Here is a 7935-nt window from a genome sequence, read left to right as displayed (position 1 = left end):
TATGGAAGAAAAAAAGCAAATTGAGTAAATGGAAGGAAATAAAAAAGATAACAGTAGACATTCATGACATAAAAAATGGACAAACAATAGAGAAAATGAATTTAAGAACCCATATCTTTGTAAAGGCCAATATAATTGATAAAATATTAGCTAGGCTGGTCACAAAAAGAGAGAGAAAAGACACAAATTACCAATATTAAAGGGGGCTGAAAAAGATAATAAAAATATTATCAACAATTTTATGCCAATACAGTTGACAAGTTAAAGGGAGTGACATAGTCTTGTGAAAGATAAATGATCAAAACTAAAAAAGAAACAAAATCTGAACCACCTTATAACTACTCAAAAGTGAATTCGTAATTAAACACCTACACACACACACACACACACACACACACACGCTTAACTAGTGAATTCTGTCAACATTTATTTAAGAAATAACATAATCCTACAATTACTTTCTTAAAGTATGGGAGGAGAGAACACTTCCCAATTTGTTATTCATTCAGTGAAATGAATTATTCATTCAATTTGGCATTACTCTCCTTCAAAAACCAAAAATATTAAAGATTAATAGGCTTCATTAACATATATTCAAAAGCTTAACAAAATATTAGAGCAAATATTCAGCAAAATATAAAAAAGATAACATATCATGAATAAGTGAGGCTTATTCCAGGAATGCAAAGTTGGTCTAACATTTGAAAATCAATCAGTGTAATTTACCATATTATCAGAATAAAGGAGAAAAACTATATGATCCTTCAGAAGATGTGGGGAAAGCATTTGACAGAATTCCACTTCCAGACTTGTTACAGATGAAATCTCCTTCAATGATGATAGATGTCATCTATGAAAAATCTATAGCCAATGTCATATTAATGATAATAGATTAAGCACTTTTCCCTTAATACTAACAAAAAGGCACGGTTGTGCTTTCTACTTCTTATTCAAAACTTTGCTAGAGGTCCTACTCAGTGCAATTAGATGGGGGCGGGGGAAGGCAAACATAATGGAAAGAAAGAAGTAAAGCTATATTTATAGATGAGATAATCAGATACACAGAAAATTCTAAGGAATCTATGAGAAAAGCTACTGGAACTAGTAAGTGAATTTAGCAAGATCACAAGATACAAGGCCAATAATTAACAATAATTTTCCCCCTGTACTATTAATGAAAACTTTGAATATGTAATAAAAAACAATACCATTTATAGTATGTTAGAAGTCAGAAAATATTTAGGAAAAACTAACAAAATATATGAAAGACCTATTAATAAATATATATGTATATACATAGAGAGAGCGAGATGAGAGAAATTACAAAGGATCTATATTAGTAAAGAAATACACCATGTTCATGTATTGCAAAGTTAAATATTATTAAGATTTCTATTCTCCCCAAATGGTCCACAGATTCAATCCAATTCCAGTAAAAATCTTGATTTTTTTTCTGTAGAAATGCCCAAGCTAATTCTAAAATTTATATGTAACACAAATGACCTAGACTAAACAAAATAACCTGCAAAACAAGAACAAAGCTAGAGGACCTATACTACCTGTCTTTAAGTCTTTTTGTAAAAGTACAATAAGTATTAATAATGCAAAGATAGACAAATAGCTCAGTGAAAAAGAATGGAGGGTCCAGATAGATATTTACAATGGCCTATGGCCATTTTAAATTTATATGGCCTATGATTTTGTCAACAAGCAATTCTGTGTGGAGAGGAAAGGCATTTAATTGGCTATTTATATAAAAAAGAAAATCATGCTCTATTTTATGCTACACAAAAATTAATTCAAAATATCATAGCCCTAAAGATAAAAAACTGTAACTATAGAGCTTCTAGAAGAAAATATTAGAGAATATTTTCAAGACTTTTGCTTTGGCAAAATGTTCTTAGATTGGCCTTAGAAAGCACAAGAAACAAAATTAATAAATTGGGCCCCTTCAAAATTAAAAACTTTTGCTCATCAAAATTCACCATCAAGAAAAATAATAGGCAAGACACAAACCAGGAGAAAATGTTCTTAATGCATAAATATTTAATGGCTTTTTTTCAATAATAAAAGGACAACCCCATTAAAATGGGTAAAAAAAATTAAATAAGCACATCACAAAGGGAGATATAGAAAAGGCCAATTAACATGTAAAAAAGTGCTCATCATCATTAGCAGGGAAATGCAAATTAAAACCAAAGTGAGATATTAGCCCTACGATAGAGAAAATGAAAAAAGACTGGCAATACCAAACTGGATAGTGTATAGATATAGAACTCTTATACACGGCCAAAGGCAATGGAAAAATGGTACAATTTGAAAAAAGATTGGGCAGTTTCTTATACAGCTCAGCTTATACCTACCCTGCAACTCAGCAATTTCACTTCTAGGTATTTATCCAGATGAAATGAAAACACATGACCACAAAAAGTCTTGTATGAGAAAGTCATAGCAGCTTTATTTGTAATAGCCAACTGAAAACTACGCAAATGTCCCTCAAGGGGAGAATGTATAAGCAAACTGTGGTATATTCATTCAAAGGAACACTCAGCAATAAAAAACAAAGGACTGTTTTTGTGCCAGTACCATATTGTCTTGATGATGACAGCTTTGTAATAGAGCTGGAAGTCCGGAATTGTGAGGCCGCCAGCTTTGCTTTTCTTTTTCAACATTCCTCTGGCTATTCGGGGTCTTTTCTGGTTCCATACAAATTTTAGGATTATTTGTTCCATTTCTTTGAAAAAAGTGGATGGTATTTTGATGGGGATTGCACTGAATGTGTACATTGCTCTAGGTAGCATTGACATCTTCACAATATTTGTTCTTCCCATCCATGAGCATGGAACGTTTTTCCATTTCTTTGTGTCTTCCTCAATTTCTTTCATGAGTATTTTATAGTTTTCTGAGTACAGATCCTTTGCCTCTTTGGTTAGATTTATTCCTAGGTATCTTATGGCTCTGGGTGCAATTGTAAATGGGATCAACTCCATAGATCAATGGAACAGAATAGAGAGCCCAGAAATGGATCCTCAACTCTATGGTCAACTAATCTTTGACAAAGCAGGAAAGAATGTCCAGTGGAAAAAAGACAGTCTCTTTAACAAATGGTGTTGGGAAAATTGGACAGCCACATGCAGAAGAATGAAACTGGACCATTTCCTTCCACCACACACAAAAATAGACTCCAAATGGTTGAAAGACCTAAATGTGAGACAGGAGTCCATCAAAATCCTAAAGGAGAACACAGGCAGCAACTTTTTCGACCTCAGCCGCAGCAACTTCTTCCTAGAAACATCGCCAAAGGCAAGGGAAGGAAGGGCAAAAATGAACTATTGGGACTTCATCAAGATAAAAAGCTTTTGCACAGCAAAAGAAACAGTCAACAAAACCAAAAGACAACCGACAGAATGGGAGAAGATATTTGCAAATGACATATCAGATAAAGGGCTAGTATCCAAAATCTATAAAGAACTTATCAAACTCAACACCCAAAGAACAAAGAATCCAATGAAGAAATGGGCAGAAGACACGAACAGACATTTTTCCAAAGAAGACATCCAAATGGCCAACAGACACATGAAAAAGTGCTCAACATCACTCGGCATCAGGGAAATCCAAATCAAAACCTCAATGAGATACCACCTCACACCAGTCAGAATGGCTAAAATTAGCAAGTCAGGAAACAACAGATGTTGGTGGGGATGCAGAGAAAAGGGAACCCTCCTACACTGTTGGTGGGAATGTAAGCTGGTGCAGCCACTCTGGAAAACAGTATGGAGGTTCCTCAAAAAGTTGAAAATAGAGCTGCCATACGATCCAGCAATTGCACTACTGGGTATTTACCCCAAAGATACAAATGTAGGGATCCGAAGGGGTACGTGCACCCCAATGTTTATAGCAGCAATGTCCACAATAGCCAAACTGTGGAAAGAGCCAAGATGTCCATCGACAGATGAATAGATAAAGAAGAAGTGGTATATATATACAATGGAATATTATGCAGCCATCAAAAGAAATGAAATCTTGCCATTTGCAACGACATGGATGGAACTGGAGGGTATTATGCTGAGCGAAATAAGTCAAACAGAGAAAGACATGTATCATATGACCTCACTGATATAAGGAATTCTTAATCTCAGGAAACAAACTGAGGGTTGCTGGAGTGGGGGGTGGGGTGGGAGGGATGGGGTGACTGGGTGATAGACACTGGGGAGGGTATGTGCTCTGGTAAGCACTGTGAATTGTGCAAGACTGTTGAATCTCAGATCTGTACCTCTGAAACAAATAATGCAATATATGTTAAGAAAAAAAAAAGAAGATAGCAGGAGGGGAAGAATGATGTGGGGGAAATCGGGGGGAGAGATGAACCATGAGAGACGATGGACTCTGAAAAACAAACTGAGGGTTCTAGAGGGGAGGGGGGTGGGAGGATGGGTTAGCCTGGTGATGGGTATTGAGGAGGGCACGTTCTGCATGGAGCACTGGGTGTTATGCACAAACAATGAATCATGGAACACTACATCAAAAACTAATGATGTAATGTATGGTGATTAACATAACAATAAAAATTTTTTTAAAAAAAGGACTGGTACATACAACAAAATGGCTTAATCTCAAAACAACTACGCTGAAGAAGCCAAAGAGTACATAGTGCATGATTCCACTTATATGAAACTAGAAGAGGAAGCTAATACATGGTGAGGGAACTCAGAACATTTGTCACCTCTAGAAAGGCAGGGTTAACAGAGTGAGACAGGAAGGAACTTTCTATGGTGATTGAAATATTACATCTTTTGATAGGGGAGTGGGTTACATGGGTATATGTATTTGTAAACACATAAACTCATGATTTAAGATCTGTGCATTTCACTGGATGCTAATTATACCTTAATAAAAATAATATAAACAAATCTCTCACTTGACTGTGGGTTTTACTATTTTTTATTTTTTTCAACATTTGCTTTCTATTTTTTGAAGCTATGATAGTTACACTATATATATGTTTACATATACATATTATAATACATACTGTATATATGGGTGGAAAATGTGTGTGTGTGTGTGTGTGTGTGTAGAGTGTTCCTGATGAATTGATCCTTGTAATCATTATGAAATGTGCCTCTTTATTTCTAATATTCTTACTCTACAAATAAAATATACTTGTCTGTTATTGTAATAATTTTACAATCTTTCCCTTGGTTAGTATTTACATGTATTTTCCACTCTTTTACTTTTAATCCTTCAGTATTGTCATTTTAAAGGTATTTTTATAAAGAACATAGAGTTCATTTTTTAACTTGTCTGATAATCATAATATTTTATTAAGGAATATTTGGCTTATTTGTAATTGATGTGATTACTGATGTACTTGGGTTTTGATCTATATCTTACAGTTTGTTTTCTACTAGTTCCGTAACTTCTGTGTTTCTCTTTCTCTTCTTTCTTATTTTCTTTTGGATTAATCATTTTTATTTTCAATTTTCTCCTCAGCAAAATTGCTAATAAAAATCTATAATTGTTCTATTTCCTTTATTTATAATTATAACTTTTGTGTTAAGAATAATTTCAAGCATACAGTTGGTAGATGAAGATACCTATCAACTTTCTAAATTCTTAACATTTTGCTATATTTGATTTAAATCTTTATTTTGTATTTCAAAATTATGCATACAGTTGAAACCTAGTGTGTTAATTCTCTTTTTAACTATTTACTGCTGTGACACAGTTTACATAAAATTGAAATGACTAGGGAGATTGTCATTCTAACAAAGAAATATTTCGAACTTCACACATTTTCCAAGAGGGATAATGGTCTCTTTATTTTCTTCTGATGAGGAGTGCATGTTTTATAAATTACAGGATCTATTTCTCTCCACTGAGTGTGCTTCATTTAGACAAATTCCCTACCAAAAGGAAGGCAACAAAAATTATTATTCCAGTTACTGGCACAAAACAGCAGAGCACTTGTTCATCACTTCCTGCTTACCTCTTTTCACTGAGCCTCCACACTCTCCTTCAATTATTTCCTACTCCATAATGCTCAAGAGATACAACCATTTCCCTATCAAAGACACCTCATTATAAAGAAACAAAATCTAAGACAATACACTGTCCAAAAATGTGGTCCTCCTGTCCATGAATCTTCAATGTCCAAAGCCCCTTTACTTACTAATCTTAATGAACTCTCAAGACAATTCTGTGAGGTAGGCTGGGTGGATTTTATTCTCCCCATTTTACAGATGTTCCACATAAATCCTTGCTTAATATCACAAGCCCATTAAATGAAGAAACCGTGACTGGAAACAAAATCCTTTAAAGCTCTTTTCACTGACCAAATTTTAAGAAGTGAAGTTCTAGAAAGTTAGCAAGGTGTGCCTTCCACACTGTCCTCCTAAACCTCTCCCAAGCCTACGTCCTAAGAGTCTCAGACAGACCTCTCCTAGCAGCCACCTGCTCCTTCACCTAGGGCACTTCTCAATGCTTGTTCTTTGTTCGAGCACTCCACATCACATACTTTCTCTGGTACTAAATAGCCCAGCTTCTTGTTACCTGGGGGTTTCATATTTTTGCTAGGTGATGGATATAATTTGATAAATTGATAGTTTTGGGCCTTTTTATTACCACCTCGTTCCCAGAATACACACTGGCATTCCGAAGGCAGAGTAGACAATGTCTTCAGCCAAGTCAGTAACCATGATAGTGGACACTTCAGTGTTCAAAGAACAGAGATGAACATGAACACAGTTCAATCCTCTTGGGTGACAGACCTATTACAAATAGTGGTCAAAGGCATAGACTAATTACACTCAGTGAACTTGGATCCCAAGTTCTTCTTGCCCACATCCTCTATGGCTCCCTATACTGTAAGCTATTTGAAAAGCTGAATGCAGAATGAATGGAATCTGTTTGATAATGATGACTTCTCACTCTCCTCAACCTGCCTGAAATCTGAAGGTTACCAACCTGAGAAAGATACCACATATTGTCTTTCCATCCTTTAGTTCCATGGGTGCTAAAAGATTCCTAGTTACTCCCATAATGCAATGAGATGTCTCTGGAGGTACCATTTAATCCCTGGTTTAAAAAAATACACACACACATATATTTGCTAAAGAGAAAGATGTATAAATGCATATAAATATATGTATTGTATATATATATATGCTAAAGAGAAAGATGTGTAAATGCATATAAATGAGTCCTTGGCTAGTAGGAGGAAAACCTTTTTAGTATCAATTAAGGGGAAAGAATAAAGAAGAAAACCAAGAATATGACCTCTGTGTAATGAATAAGCACTATTTCTTCTTTGACAATTGGCTCTCAATCACATATCCTTTGGTGTTAAAAGTTCCATTTCATACTGTGACAATAAACTGGAACTGATCTAAAGTTTCTTCTTCCAAAGGTTTTCCTATGCCTCAGCTTCAACGTTGGCTTTGTCCTTTGTCCCATCCATTTTGTCTCCTTTTCCATTCTTCACATTGTAAATTTCCTTTGGTAGGCTGTTTTCTATCAGGTCAGATTTTGTTGAATCCCCAAGAGACTGGTATAATTCTGACCAGTGTTGATGGATTGAATAAAGTCACTAATCATTAAGTGAAAGTTATTCCAAAGAAGGAAGGGGGTTGAGAGGAAAGATGAGGCAGGGGGTATAGAGGTGAGTAGGGAGTACTTTTCTGACTCTTGAACTTGGCAGATTTCAGACAAAAACAGCTATGTATAAGGTATAGGTATGATGGAATACATTAATTGCTATCATCAGGATTTTAGATGCACTTGAGAGTTGTTGGCAGTCCTGGCATTTAGAATTATATCAGGAATCTTCTTTTAAGAAAAGGTAAGCACCGATTATAATGATGCATGAAAGTCAAACCTCAGGGTAGTGCTACAGATGAGTATGTGTTGCCCCTTTATCATTGCTATCCATATCATAAA

This window comes from Phoca vitulina, unplaced genomic scaffold (genome assembly GCF_004348235.1).
Source record: "Phoca vitulina isolate PV1807 unplaced genomic scaffold, GSC_HSeal_1.0 scaffold2, whole genome shotgun sequence".
Classification (NCBI taxonomy): Eukaryota; Metazoa; Chordata; class Mammalia; order Carnivora; family Phocidae; genus Phoca; species Phoca vitulina.
Note: the sequence above shows the minus strand (reverse complement) of the source record.